This window comes from Pleurodeles waltl, chromosome 6 (assembly GCF_031143425.1).
Source record: "Pleurodeles waltl isolate 20211129_DDA chromosome 6, aPleWal1.hap1.20221129, whole genome shotgun sequence".
Taxonomy (NCBI): domain Eukaryota; kingdom Metazoa; phylum Chordata; class Amphibia; order Caudata; family Salamandridae; genus Pleurodeles; species Pleurodeles waltl.
In genome coordinates, this window is record NC_090445.1 from 1,097,488,126 (window position 1) to 1,097,504,048 (window position 15,923).

General features: G+C 46.2%; 1 protein-coding gene across 1 annotated transcript in view; it reads right to left on the minus strand.

The window, feature by feature from the left end:
• RASGEF1A (RasGEF domain family member 1A) overlaps positions 1-15,677 on the minus strand; it is a 144,650-nt gene extending 128,973 nt beyond the window's left edge. Inside the window, exon 1 of the mRNA XM_069240201.1 lies at positions 14,941-15,677. The gene's annotated coding sequence lies outside the window, so the exon portion shown is untranslated. The remainder of the gene's footprint in view (positions 1-14,940) is intronic.
• Positions 15,678-15,923: the final 246 nt, after the last annotated feature.

The window sequence follows — 15,923 nt, forward strand, 5'->3', positions numbered from 1 at the left end:
TTGATGATGTTTCGTTAAATGTAATTAATATGCTTTGAACTCGCATAATAGGAGCCTCCGGTCTTGGCATAAAATGTAGATTTTCCTAGTTTATGACGGAAAGTCTTAATTTTATTAAAGACACGGAGGCGAGTATTATCCCACCTCTAGTTTAAACATTGTTTTCTCCCTCCCTTTCTTCCAGCGACAGTTCCAGCCGCTCAACCAGGGTCCTAGTACGTTTTCTCCACACTTTGAGAAGGCTTCGTTCAGGACATGCACAGGACCGTATTCTCCTTATTTAATGGACCACTCCTTCCTTTGTAGGATTTTGGATTTTTCTTCCGATGTTTTTGCTTTCCTGATGGCTTTGTTTATTCTTTGTTCTATATTTCCGTTACTATTCTACAATTGACTTCATTCGCAAGAAAAGAGGGCTGCTTGCAGTCAAGTGACATCATAATGGCACGGGGCTGTTTCTATTGGTCAATTTGTTATGTACTACGTTTTTAATCCCATTGGTTCCCTGTGTTCGTACCATGGGATTTGTAGTTTCTTCTTGACTGCTGTGTTAATAAAGCGAGAAGAGAAACGCATAATACTCGCCTCCGTGTCTTTAATAAAATTAAGACTTTCCGTCATAAACTAGGAAAATCTACATTTATTTCTACCCGAACAAACCCTTTTTAGCAAAATGAGGATAATGAAAGACTGGGAAAAAAATCACTTTTTAACTGTGGCCATGCAGTTTGCATGCTGCTCTTTGATGGCATTTTATAGCTCACTGTACTAGATCACGATTGTAACTTATGAACTGCACAGTTACGAAGGGATCTCTGTGGCAAAAACAGTAACCCACTGAGCTATGCACCTAAAACATTGTTCTATAATCTGCATAGCACACATTATTTGCAGCAGGCACATTAACCCTCTGTGCTAACCTAGATTAGTCAAAACTGCCACTAGACAAAACTCAGATCTCTCTCCAGTAGGTACATTAATCCACAGACTTATTGTGACACTTTTAGTGTTACCTGAAAACAGTTGAATTTATAATGAACTATGCAGGGCTTTTAAAACTGCTGCACTGCTACAAAACCACCCCGAAGTAACAAAGGTGCCCACCCACCCTTCCAGCCACCTGGGGAAATGTCTGATGCCTGTTAGGGCCAGTCTGACCTTGGAGGAAGTGTGCCAGCATTGGCAGTAGGCAGCACTCAGTGTGCCAATGCAGGGAGAAAGCAGGAATGCGTCATATCTTAGTAGGTATGGTACACCTTCTGCTCTCTTCTTCTCACACGATGAAGAGCAGCAAGTTGTCTTGCTGCGTTGCGTGATGTTTTGATTATCTGCCCCTGAGTGTCTATCCCAGAATACACTTTTGCAGTGACTAATGTTGATGGACTGGGGCATCCTTCCATTCTTAATATTTTTTCACTGATAGCTGCAATACCAATTTTCACTGATAGTTGGAGTAACAAATTGCATTTTTGTATTAGTGCTGGAGTCAGCAAAGTTACTAGCCACTAGTAATACAATTCGAGTCCTCTCTCCAAGATGTGCATGACTTATAGAAGGAATAAATTGAATTATTCTATTTTGCAACTGTGAAATGTTCTCCATAACAAAGTTATTACCACAGTTGCCACATAATCCACCATCTGCTATATAATTGGAAGATTTTAGCAAAAACATTATTGCTTCTGGCTCAAATTGACCAAAAGCTGGCAGTTCTTTATAAAAATATTATATGGTCACTTTTAGTTGCTGGTTGCTGTATTCAAGTGTTAAAGAAGTATCACCCATGAGAAACTTTTCCCAGGCACGATTACGGTCAAACAAAATGACTAAATAGTGAACTAATGCTGCCACAGATTCAAGCACATTATTTTGTTGGGTAATTTGTCTTTTTCTTGGTGCATACTTTATTCAACCCTGTCGCGTAACGTAGTCCACCATAGCTGCATAGTTCCAGTGCCCTCGGCCTATGATAAAATGCTCATTTCCTTAATGCATTGTACATTGTGGAGGGGGAATAGTTTTGAAGCTTCTTTAGATGGAAAGCATCTTTCTGTTTAGGGCTCTTAAAGCCAGAGTGTATCATTTTGCATTAGCAGTTGCAGAAATTGAAGAATTATACAGTGCTTTTCCCTTCTTCTTTGCACTAATAAACAGATGTTTATTTTTACCGAATCAAATGGTGCTCACTGTATCAACCACAAAAGTTTGAACAACTAAATTGAATCCGCTGAGATTCAAACCTATGACCAAGGGATCAAACTGCACACAAGGTCTGAGCAAAACGTGCTTAGCTGTGCTACCTCCTGGAGCCATTCTGGTCTTTGGTCCTCTGGCCCACCATGAATCTTGGGGATTAGCCTCGAAGCCTTACACAAGCTTGAATGTTCAGACTACTGGCAAATAATTGCACCTACAGGCTGACGGGACGTCCACCTTTGTTTCTGCCTCAGGGCAGTGTGACTGGTGCAGCTGCACTGTGTGCTCACCTAAAGAGGAGTTACTGACCTCAAGGGTGGGGGCGGTGTTTAACAATAACAAATGAGTTAAAAGCGCCTGCTGCAGGGTTCCTTTGCAGCGTCCAGCTTTCAGGCAGCAATAAAAAAACATCAGGATAACTCTTGTGATTAATGTGCCTGCTAGAAAGATTGAAGTTTTGTCTAATGGCAGTTTTGACTCGCGGTAAAGTAGCGTAGAGGGTTAATATGCCTGCTTCAAAAAACTGATCTGCTATTGTAAGTGGAAAACTGAGGGGCTGATTTAAGAGCCCATAGCAACTCCTTGCGCCACTTTAGCATATTTTTTTTACGCTAATGTGGCCCAAAGAGGCCAAAAATCGCTGTGGCAAATTTTACAAAGTGGCGCAATACTTGCATTGTGCCACTTTGTAACCCTTTGCGCTACATTATGCCTACGCCACGCATAATGTATACAAAGGGGTGGCCGAAAAATTCAGCACTTTTAACGCCTGCTCAGAGCAGGAGTTAAAGGGAGGCATGCCATTGTTCTAAATGGACCTCAATGAGCGTTGCAGGATTTGCGTTAAAAATGTTCACGCTAATCCTGCAAAGCTCCGAACTAGCGGCAATTTTTTTTATGCTAGTTCCCTTAACTATTGCCATGGTGCGCGTGTCTTAGATATGACACACACATGGTGGCATTAAGGGGGCACTAAGGGGCCAAAGAAAAGTGGCGCTGCACTCAGTGCAGCGCCACTTTTCTTAAATCGGGGCCTGAGTGGATTAGTAAAGACAGCCTTTACCAGCACTTTAAAACAAATGAAATGTATGTGAGAGAGGGACCTTGGAGAAATGAAGTGCACTTTTGCTGGGTGGTAGAGAGGGAATTTGTGGAAGAGGTCATGGGCGGGGAGCAAAAATCATTGTAGCACCAGGTGTCACCAGCGCTAAAGCCGTCCCTGGCTGTATGTTGTGAAACTGTTCCGTGCACGGGGATGGTTTTGTGTTTCTGTACTATTCATAGACTGCCTGATCATGTGCCCCTGTTACTACACGTAGGGGGTTCACGTTGACACATAAATCTGAACCAATGGAATGTGGAAGAGGGTAGTAGTGGGTGGGAGGGACTGGGGCTAATATAACGAGGGAATGTAGGAGGGTGTGGGAGGGATGGGGCAAGCAAAAACAGAATATTGGAGGGAGTAGGAGGGAAGGGGCAAGCAACAACGGAATGGGGAAAGAGAAGGGAGGGATGTGGCGGTTGCAAGTGAAAAAGTGGAATGGGGTTAAGGGAGAGATGGCCTGCAAACACATGCTCTCTTAGTTAGTGCTGCCACTAAAAGAAAATCAATATCTTAGAAACTACACTGGCAAGAAAGAGATCATTGAGCCATGCTCCAGGAGAGGAGCAAATGCACAAAAAGGAAGCGAAGATAGCACGCGGTGACCAAAGAGAAGCCAGGAACTAAGGATGATTATGGAGCCAACCAATGGATAGCAGTGGCCAGGCCTTCTCCCCACATGTAAGCGAATGGTCTTGCAAGCAACAGTGCATGCGCTGTCATGAATATTTTTGTATAACGTATTTCCTCTTCCTCTGTTTGCTTGCTGTAGTTGCACTGGGTGTTCCTCTAGTATTCCAAAGTCAGTACCCTGCGTCTGCCTACAACAACGGAGGCTAGACCTCCATGGTCCAATGGTGGCAATGACAGCACTGGAGCAACAAATAGGGGCACTCGAAGCGTCCGGGTGCTTGATTTTATTCGCTCACGAGGAGGCTCGAATATTGATAGGCTTGACTCTGCCTTTCATCACTTTGAAGTCAATAAAACAATCGATCTTAATTGGGCAACAACACCTGCTGCTTAGTAATTTAGTGTGTGCTGTGCCCTGTGTAATCAGTCAAAATTATGAATATCAATATTATCATTATTAAAGTTATTATTAGTGTTATTGTAATTCGTGCTATTGTTTCTATAGTAGTGATATTTAGTGATATTTGTTGTTGCTGTTAATATTTGGTATCAAAGGATTTAGTTATGCTGCTCCCACATAACAGTAAAGGAAATGTTCCTCAACTACTCCCCCCAATAGCAATAGTATTGTGTGATCCTTTCAGGGCACACTAAAGCTACAGACCACACTGCACACACCGTTGAGTTATGAATCCTCTGCCACCCCCTCCCTACACACCATTCAGGCTTGGCAGTGAAATAAACACTTAGCACCGCTTATGGCGACAACCAAAGTCTCTTTGAGAGCTAAGTTCACCTCTTGATTATCCTGTTCCACATCTCCATAGACTTCATACCCCTAACAAAGGATAGAATGCATCATTGGACCACTTTCAAGCTACTCTTTGTTGGAGTGCTTGTTTGGGTGGAAGAGTTCTTAAATGATGCAGACGGTTGCTGCTGTGCATGATTGACCAGCTAGGTGGTGTTGACATAATATAGATTGCTGCTCCTAAGCATGAATGGAGGGTAGGAGTGTGAGGGGCATAATGAATGCGCCTCACTTTCATTTATCATTCTACATGGGTGAAAGAGTCTCTGTAGAGTCTGCCCAGGAGTGACAGAGGAGAACACGCCATACCCTGTGTAGAGGCATTTATGGCACATGATCTAAGAGGCCCCAGAGCCATTACCCTAGAGAGATAGCTGAGCAACTGCCAGCTTTACAATGGATAGAGGGAGGCCTAGTAAGTGTTGGAAAGTGTTAACCCCGAGGCATAACAGCAGCATCCCACAGGCGTGCACTAGACACAGGCAGCCCGAGAAAATCATCTGTAGATTCCATCCAGGAAAGTAATGAGTAACCCTTCCACACTAAAAACTCAAAATAGACTATAAACAGAAGAGCAACCCAGGAGTCATGCTTTGGTGACAGACAGGCAGGAAAATGATTTAAAGAGTCCAAGCAGAGGAGATGAAGGAGCAGTGACAGATCATGTAGAGGAGGGACGCAGTCTTATCAAGGCCCTTCGGAGGCCACAAAGGAGCGATCAAGGACCATTCCACAGAGTTTTTTTGGCAACAGGCAGCCAGAGTGTGTTCATTCAGGAGTGAAAAAAAAGCAGCCTACAGGCATGCCCTGGTCACAAGCAGCCAGGCCCCTGAAGCCATGATTGGGAGTATAGACCCACAACAGAAGGAAACAGGCAACTTGCCAAAGACGAGATAAGTGTGGAAAGCAACAAACCGAAGAAGCTATGCTTAGCCTCGACAAGTCAACAATCAGTCCTTACACATTGGTCAGAAGTGCTAGGCAGATTATAATGTGCCCTGCTAGGGTATGTGTTCCATGTGCTCTCCCATTAGTGAGGGTAAGCAGTATCAGCATGCACTAGTTACATACAACTTTTGTAAAATGCTCTACGGGGTCCACCCTGGAGCGACACAGACACAGCACAAGACATGCGCTGGTGGCAGCCGCACAGGATATGCTCCACGCTCTAAGGTGTACTCCCAGGAGCAACAGAGGATCAGCCCATGGGATGCAGTGCCCACAGGCGGCCATGGCAGATGATCTATCTAGACTATTAAGAGGGACCGGTGAGTGAACACAGCAAGCACTGGTTACAGAAAGCTAGGGAAAAAGTGACAGTTTCACGACCCACAGGACGATCTTGTCACTGGCAGCCCAGGTAAATGGTTTGGAGCAACAAGGGACAACCATAACAGTTATCTGAGACTCCTGAGTAAGAGTCGGTAACTGTGCCCTGCCGTTGAAGGACTACGTTTAGTAGGTAAAATTACTTGATATACAACATCTCCATAAATAGGCCACATAACAGAAACCCTCTGCATCTAGTCCAGCCTGATCAGCCCTCCATAGAACATAAAACTGATGTGTATACTTACAGTCACACATTTACAATAAAGCTCCATATTCAACCCGCCACATGACTAAATACACCACACGGAAAACAGGCTTCAGTCTATTACATAGAATGTAAATGTGCCTGAATCGTAATAGTGCTGTAAGGTCATTCTGCCAACTTTACAGTGCTTTTTAAGCGTACATAACACCATATGCTGTAAACAGTTACATCTTGACACAGAGGTTACCAGATGACTCCATGTCACCAAGATCGTAAGGGTGTAGCCCTGTTTTATTTTTTATTTTTATGAACTAGTGTTATCTGGTAGTCTACTTCAATTTCTTTCAGCGATCAGACTGCAACTTCCGGAATGCATGTTGTTGTTACATGAAAATCCAGGACTGGAACATTGCGTCTTTAATGAAATGAAGACCACAAGTAATCTTTTCTGGAATTCATTCAGAGTAGAGAAATGTGACCAGATGACACCATGTCATTGGTACACTTTTCTACCAGTCCTGGACTTTTATTTAACAAGCCAGTGTATTCTGGGAGTTGTGGTCTTCCTTCAGTTCAATGAAGGCAAGTGGACTAACAAACCTGAAATCAATAAACAGGAAAAAGAAAGCCACGAACGGAAAAGTTGTGACCTGATGACATGGCGCCATCTTGTAACACTACGTATGCTTACTTTATTACTGGACTCTATGTAGGAATGTTGCTTTCTTAACACCAACTCTAAGTAGGAGTTTTCTATAAACAATTGTTTTTGTGCAGTTATTACATATTTAAGCTGGTGGTAACTTTCGATGCAAATCATATAAAAATAGGTACTAACTGGCCTAATAGGTGCAATACTAGTTTTTGTGTGTTATGCCAGCACAGCTGGATGGTGGTAACGCCCTGTCCCTTGGCCTCCTAGACTCCTCACTGGCACCTTTTACAGTCCACAGAATTTCTCATCCAGACCTTAAGAAAAATTATCACATCACTCCCATCCTGAAGGAACTCCATTGACTCCCCTTACTGCCCCTACCATCATCAAAACCAGCTATGTCATGTACAAAGTTGTCACAGCCATCTCCCCGGTTATCAATTCTGGTGCCTCAGCAACACCTGCAGCCAGGACACCGTCAGACTGCAGACTAACAAGTATAAAAGGGGAAAACAAGACAACAGGCCCTTTTCCATCTCTGCACCCCGTATCTAGAACCACATCCCTGTATCCATCAGGACCGCCTAAATTCTGCGCCAATTTAGGAAAGAACTGAAAATGAACCTCTTTGAAGCACACTGCATCACAATGCATTAACCGTCCACAACCCACCTATCTCTCCTGTCACTACTGCATCCTTGCATTTGACCCTGTCCAGCGCTCCACTGCCTTTTGACCAGGTTCGCGCGGTACACATACCACAAGCATGCATACACCCTTGTGTGATGCACACCTAAATATTATTAGCACTGCAGTGTTTTGAACAGGATAAACCTACTTTTTGAAAAGTCGTAGCTTCTTTACTAAATACAGAACCGCAGGCACCTCCAGAAAGCCAGCCACAGTTGTGACAGCAGAGAGTGAGCTGCAGAGGAGCAACCAATCGACGGGGAGGCTGGGAGGGCCTCCTCTCCTGCGTCTCCGTCTACAAACACCGCTTCACACTCAGAGCAGCTGATTCTGGAATCCCTTCTGTTGCTTACTCCTATCTCTGTCGACCTTCACACCTGTTGTCCCTTACGACTGGTACTGAAAATCTACACAAATGTACAGCAACAGCTGCTGCCCTGCTCAGACTGGCACCCCTGCAGCCCGACCCACATACCATACATTATCCAACCCATTAAAAATACCTTTCAAGTTCACATTCAAGGATTCCGAAGAGTCGGTTTCACTGTAGTGTAGTGGGATGGTAATGTAGCTGGATGGGTTGAAGCATCTGCTGCATAAGCCGACTAGCAGCTGAGAACTTTTTCTCTGACTTCCAGCCTTTTGTGGTGCATGACAGAACCCCATATAGTTAGTTTATAAAACCATAGGTTATGCATGATATTATGAAACTAAGGCCCTGATTTATACTTTTTTGATGCAAAACTTCATTGGCGCAGATTTGCATCAAAAAGTATAGCGCCCACTTGCGCCATTCCAGGATGCCAGCCTGACACCAAATTAATGGACTGGTGCAATTCAGCGCAAAGGATGGGCTAATGTCATGGAAAATGACGTTAGCCGGGTGGGGGTGGATGTATGAGAGAATGGTGTTTTGCACCAAAAAATTATGTTACGCTGGTTAGTGTAAAAAAAGATGACTCTAACCAGCCTAGCGTCATTTCCTGATGCGAAACCATCCATACCACATGACTCCTGTCTTAAAAAAAGACATGAGTCATGCCCATCAACCCAGTGGCCAGCACAGGGGACAAGGGTCCCCTGGACATGGCCATTGCACCCAGTGCCATGTGGGGGGGGGGGGGGGGGGGGGCATTTCTGGGTCCCCAATGGCACTTTAAAAAATAAAATGTAATACCTACCTATACTTACCTAGGATGGGGTCCCCCATCCTGTGTTGTCCCTCTGATGTGGGTGGGGGTGTTCCTAGGGCTTGGGGAGGGCATCCGTGGGCTCTTTCCATGGTGTTTGACCATGGAAATGGGTCCACAGGTCTCGGAACGCCTGCCCAGACCAAGGCACTAAATAATTGCGCTAAGCAGGCTTAGAGCCTTTAGGCCCGCCTCCTTCCTGTGCACCGTTTTTGCACGGTAGGATAAATAAGGCGCTAGGGCCTTAGAGTCATTTTTCGGATGGTAACGCCCACCTTGCATCTCATTGACGCAAGGTGGTTTCAGGCATCCAAAAAATGAATTTATCTCCAATATTTTGACGTTAGACTAGTCTAGCGTCAAAATATAAATATGGAGTTAAGTTTGTGCTGAATTAGCATTAAAAAATTACTCCAATTCAGCACAGAGTATAAATCAGGGCTGAAAACCAGCAACAAGTGCTAAATAAAAGTTAGCGTTCCTCCAGATATGGATACCATGTCTTGTGAGACACCGGAAACGTCACACAGTATTGTAGATTAGACAGCTTCCGACATTCCTGATGCATGCAAAGCGATGAGGGGAAGAGTTCTGCTAAAACGAAGAATCTAAGCGCAAAAACATGCCTTTAAACATATCAATTTTATTGACTTGTGGTTCAGGAAAAAATCGAAACAAGGAGAAGCGGTGCTACTCTGTGGGCGGCTTCAACTTCCCTACTTAAAATAAAACACAATAATATGCTATTTTTGTGTATGATGCAACTGTTACTCAAAAGCACTCGCTGCGTTTACATCATGGAGGATGAAGGGCTGGGACGTCCCTTCAGGCGAGTCGAATATCTCGGCTGCAGCGTACAAGCATCAGTGTAACAAATGCATTTTTCCTCAACAGGCCTTAGAAGAGAAAACCACAAATTGAAGCAGTGCTTAATTTGTGCTTGTTGTTTCAGGTGCTGAGCACCGGCACTTATTTTTGAGGGCCGGGGCTTATTCTTCAGCCTCAAGCATTTGCTGCGAGCAAATGACACCTATGGGAAAGACGAAGGAAGGGAAAAACGAAAAAGCGTCACAAAGGGAGAAAGTTGAAAGCTGCCAGAGTGAGCTGAAGGGGCAGGGAGTGGCTGTAAATTGATTGAAGAGGCCCGAGATGAGTTCAGGATTACGCCGCCTCAGTATTCCGTCTTCGCACATTTAAATATAGCAGCCGTGTGTTTAAGAGGAGAGTTTTGTGCACCGGCACCTTTTTATTTTCAAATTAGAGACTGATTGGAAGAAATGAGGAAGAAGAAACACACAAAAAAACAGTTACAAAGCGAGAAAGCATAGATGGAAAAGACCTGTAAAAGTGAAGTAAAGAGGCCTAATGGTGGATTAGTGAGGCATGAGGTGCAAGGAGGACCAGGCGTACACCGTCCGCGCGCTTCTAGACAAAACCTTGGGCCGCAGCGCATATTCTTTCACATATTTAGCAACGCTTCCATGTAGCATCAAAAGTCCAGTTCCCCTCTTCATGGCGCTAGAAACACAGATCCAAACGTTCATAAATGAACTTTACACCTTGAGGTTTCACAAACCTAGGGTGGCGGGATTGTACTCCACATCACAGTCGCCGATCCACAATTCGGAGTAGCCCGAAGTAACTTTAAAGCCTGATCTGGCCTCCTCACGTGGACAGCTGGCGCAGGCGGCAGCAGCTGCACTGTGCATGAAGGGCGCGGCGAGAAACCCGCGCACCACCGAAGTTGGTAAAAATAGATTTGTGAAGGGATGGCATTTACATCTTTTTGGACCAGTGACTATGCAGCTCTGCTCTGAGATGTTTATTTATCTGCGCCATTTACTCCGTGATTCACCGAGGAGCGTTTTTCATCGCTTTGTTGACTATGTCGTGCTCTAATTCTACAAAGTTCGATAATAACAATGGCCAGATTCAGCACCAGGGAGAGCGATAGGAAGGAGAGTCTTTCAAATTCACGTGCACAGATTACTATACTAGCGCATCTACTACAGCAACCACGATGATGATGATATTAGCTCAATTAATGACACAGCTCGAGGGCACCGACACGCCTGACCACCTATAATCACATCAAGAAGGACAACAATTAGATTTCAACAACCTCCGAAACGGGGTCTGAAAAAGTAAAAGCAAAGCAGGGCTAGGCAATTGTGCAGAGCTATACAGTAGACACCCAAAGGAATTTTCTTCCCAAATGTCTCGGCTCCGTGGCTGATAGCGGAGCTCCATTACTGACAGCAAGGCTCGATGGTTGACTGCCAGGTTAACCCTGAGGCTCCCCTGTTAACCCAGAGACTCCCTGACTGACAGCGGGGCTCCACTACTGACAGCAAGGCTCGATGGCTGACAGCCAGGTTAACCCTGAGGCTCCCTGTCTGACAGCAGGACTCCCTGGTGAACAGCAGGGCTCCATTACTGACAGCGAGGTGAGCCCTGAGGCTACCTTGTTAACCCGAGGCTCCCTGGTTGACAGTAGGGCTCCCTGGTGAACAGCCGGGCTCCATTACTGACAGCGAGGTGAGCCCTGAGGCTACCTTGTTAACCCGAGGCTCCCTGGTTGACAGTAGGGCTCCCTGGTGAACAGCCGGGCTCCATTGCTGAAAGCAAGGCTCGATGTCTGTCAGCGAGGTTAAGCCTCAGGCTCCCTTGTTAACCATGAAGCTCCCTGGCTGACAGCACGGCTTCTTGGTTGACATCGGGGCTCCATTACTGACAGTAAGGTTCGATGTCTGACAGCGAGGTTAACCCTGGGGCTCCTTGTTAACAGGGGATCCCTGTCTGACAGTGATAATGAAGCTCCCTGGCAGACAGCGGGGTTCCCTTACTGACAGCACAGCTCCCTGGCTGACAACACATCTTCCTGACTGACAATGAGACTTATAGTGACACACTCTGGCTGACAGTAGGGTCCCCTTACTGATAGTAAGACTCATTGACGGACAGAGAGGATAACTTCGAGGCTCCTTTGCTGGTATCGGGGCTCCCTGGCTGACAACCCAGCTTCTTGGCTGACAATGAGGCTGATAGTGACGCTCCCTGACTCAAAGCAGGGCTCCCTTACAGACAGTAAGGCTTGAAGCATGGAAGCGAGGTTAACCCTGAGGCTCCCGGGTTGACAGCACAGCTCCCTTGCTGACAATGAGGTCCATAGTTGCGCACTCCGGCCGACAGCAGGACTCCCTTCCTGACAGTAAACCTCGAAACATGACAGCGAGTTTAATCCAGTGGATCCCTTGTCAAAAGCGAGTCCCCCTGGCTGCCAGCGAGACTCCAGGGCGCACAGTGAGGATCCCTAGCTAACAGCGGGGCTCCCTGGCTGAGAACGAGGCTCACACTCAGGCTCCTGTGCTGATAGCGAGGGTCCATGGCTGACAGCGGGATCCTTGGGTAGTTTCTGGGTCAGCTGGGCTCCACCCGTGCTCCCTGGTTAGAAACTGTGTTCTTTGCTACTAGCTGGGCTGATTGCTCAACAGAGCTGCTCAGATGACAGACGTCCTGCCCGTGCGCCTCTAGGTGACGTTCCGTGCACTGGGAGGATAGCTGGGCTCAGTGACTCCCAATTGACTCATAACTGGGCTACTTGACATCCAGGGGACTCCTGAGATACCACCTGGGCACTTAGTGGAACTCTCTGGTTGCAAATTAAGCTCAGAGAGTATTATTTGGAATCATTAGTTAGCATTTGAGCCCTTGTTGCACCATCTTGCCCCTTCATTTTCCTTTCAAGCTCCTGGAAGCACACATTGCCTACCCTAGCGTTTTACAAATAAATTCAAAATAATAAAAAAATACTGAGTACTAACTGGGTTCCTTGGTGTTCAATGTATATCAAAGATGTATAAAGTTATGGTCCCTGACTTCAACGTGCCCCTTTGAGACCACACCTTGGTCTTTTATCACTAGTCGGGTTATTTGACCATTAACTAGGATATTAGTTCAGTTCCTTGGCTACCTACTGGACTCACTGGATTCTAGTTGACTCCTTGTTAACTGGCTGTACTCATTAGCTTTTGTTCAGGTTCTTGAGTACCACCTTGGCTCCCTGGCCTGCAGTTCAGCACGTTTTCGTACTGAAAGTACTCCCTACTTAACATTTGGACTTATTGTTTACAAGTTATGCTTCTTTAATACCACATATAATCCTTGACTACCAGCTTGGCCCTTGCACTACTGACTAGACTCAGTGGTGGCTTGATGTTTGCTCTCATTGACCTCTCTTGGGCTCCTTGGTTACTAGCGTGCCTCTGTTATTTATGGGACCCCTAGTCAACAGGATGGGTTCATGGATACCAGCTGGTCTCATTATCTTTCAGATTAATGCAACTGCCATTAGCTGGCCTCTGTGAACTCATAGGGTGGGCTCCTTGACCATCAGCTGAACTCTTTGGCACCCTGTTAGGCAAACTGACTACTAAATGTGCTCTTTGGTGCAGCTAACATAATTAGTTATTATGTTGACTCCTTGGCCAATATTTGGTCTTCTGTGGATCCCTCATTCCCTTTTATTTGCCCCTGTAGTGTCCTGAAACTATAAATAAAAATTAGATTAGCATTGATCAGACATTGGACTTCTTTACTAACAATTGTGTTACGCTGTTTTAGTCTAAATGATTTTATGACTATTTATGCTCCTTGGTCTCAATTTGGCCTCTTTGGCTACCAGTCAGATTCGCTGATTACTAGCTGGACTTCTCTTTGGCTCCTTGGCTACCAGTTAGGCTCTGTAGCTACCAGCAAGGCCTTTCAAGTATTGACTAAGCTTACAGTCTTCCAGTGGAGTTCTTTCACCGACAGCTGTTCTTCTTGGTTATTACCTAGACTCCTCGACTACCAGTTATGCTTACTGGCTGCTATTTCAGCTTCATGGCTAGTAATCGGCTTCATTAGCAAACATTTCGGTCCCTTGATTAAGAGTTAAGTTTCTAGGCTGTCAGTTCTGTTACTTGACAATATGTGAGATAGATGCTTTAATGTCTATAGTGCTTATTTGCCACAAGTCTGGCTCCTTTGCTGCAGTCTGGCTTCTTGGCTACCAGCTTGGCTTATTTGCTTTCAGTTAAATCCACTTGCCATCAACTGGGCTCCCTGGTAAGCTGCTGAGCATCGTGGGATACTTTGGTGCCAGCTTGGTCCAGTGACTATCAGCTTGGTTCTTTAGCCATGAGATGAGCTACTTGACTGCCAGATACTTTTTGTTTAAAAATTGGGGAGCTGGTTACCAATTTGTCTAATTCATCAACAGGGACAATATACATGAAAATCAAATCACTGTGTAGCCGTAACTTTGACCGCTCAATCCAGCCTCCTTAGTTCCGTGTAGCCTGGATCCTGCCCAGTAAATCCTTTTAGCCTGTGTACTTATTCCCTCTAACCTGGTCCCCCTTTCCATCTATCCAGTCCAATCAGTTCCCCTCTAGCATATACATCACCTCAAGCCTGTCCGCTCGTTCCTTCCAGCCTGTTTACTCATTCCTAAACCAGTCACTCATTCCCTCTAACCTGTTTACTTATTTTCTCAAACCGGGTCCCTCGTTCGCTCTATCCTCCTGCAAGCCCCCTGTCACGTCTGTTGCGTTTACTCGTTCCATCTCTCCCGCCCCCTTCTGCACTGGATGTGTGTATTTTATCCTCAGCGCTTTGAGGCGACGTTGTGGGTAAAGGGCTACATCAGTAACCATCTACAAAACACACACCAACCACCTTTGACTGGTAAGCCTCCATACGGTGCCAACTACCTTTGTATCTTGAAACGAATTGTTTTAACACTCATATGGATAACACTGCCCAACGCGACCGTAGCACTGTCGGTAACACGTATCACTAGTACCCCACTCAATGATCCTCACCATCGCCCCCCCCAGATTTTCGAACTTGTGGTTTGCGGGATACAAGCAGACCTCTGCGGCAGGTGCATGAACACACCGAGCTATGCTTCCGCCTTATAACACAGCAGAGTATTCTATGTTTGAGCCCCTTACCTGCAGGCCACGCTGAGTCCACATCCTTTCCTGAGTGCCGGTCAGCCGCTCGCCATGTGTCAGTGCGTCCGGAAAGGACAGGGTCCCTCCCCCGGTAGAATACGTTCAGTCTTCCCAGATCACCTACCTCGCAGCCCGAGCATGTCAGTGGCGATCCACCGTAGGCAGCCAGATGGAAAGACCAGTCGCCGGAGACCCGCCGAAATAATCCCAGTTGTAGCCAAGAACCGCGCACAACCTCGCAACCTCTCCTCGCTCCAGCGGATGGAAGGAAGAAAATGTCCAGGGAGACGCAGCAGCTTGTGACAGAGACCCTCGACTTCAGCCCGAGCTGGGTGGCAGCGCTTCTCCTCCCTTGGCTGGCAGGAGTGAGGAGGGAGGGTCGACGCAGGGGGAACGCCGAATCGGTTTAAAGAGTGGGAGAAATCCGACAGCCTTCTGAAATTCGACACAGCCCCTTTTCCCTAAGCTCAGGCGCCGACAGAGCTTCCGCAGCAACTCCCTGACGTGTTGTCGTGGTGGTCGCCGGCAGCGCGCTCTCAGCTTCAGATGGGGACCAGGGGGAGCGGCTAATGCCCGTGTCCCTGCAGGTGCCTCCCCCCGAGAAGCGCCGGCACCGAGGGTCTGATGAAAGACCCTGCGCGGACGAGGAGGCGCATTTTAGTCTATAGCGGGTCACTGAGAGTCTGGCCATAATTTGAAAAATAAATCAATTAATTAATAAATGTATTCAATTATAAAAGTGATTGGGGGCAGAGTTAGCCTGAAATACACGCTTTCAGTGACGGGTTGCCTCTTACCAAAGCTCCGTAGTCCCTATTCCACCGCATGCCTTCCTTCCACCCTCCTTCACCTTCTGTCTCTTGCTCCCACACCTGCAGGTTCGTTGTCATCACCAATTTCTTTCGTTGTCCCAATTTTCCTGTCGTTCATTTCCCCCTTCTTTTTCAGTTTCCCTCTTTCTCGAGCTGGGTTCAAGCAAATAAGGCCGGGCCCAAAAAATTAATTCCGGTGCCCACCACCAATAGCCACCACCTGAAACCACTGGTGCAAATTAAGCAGTTCTGAAAGTGCGTGTACTTGACCGCCTGTTAAAAGTATATGGTGTCT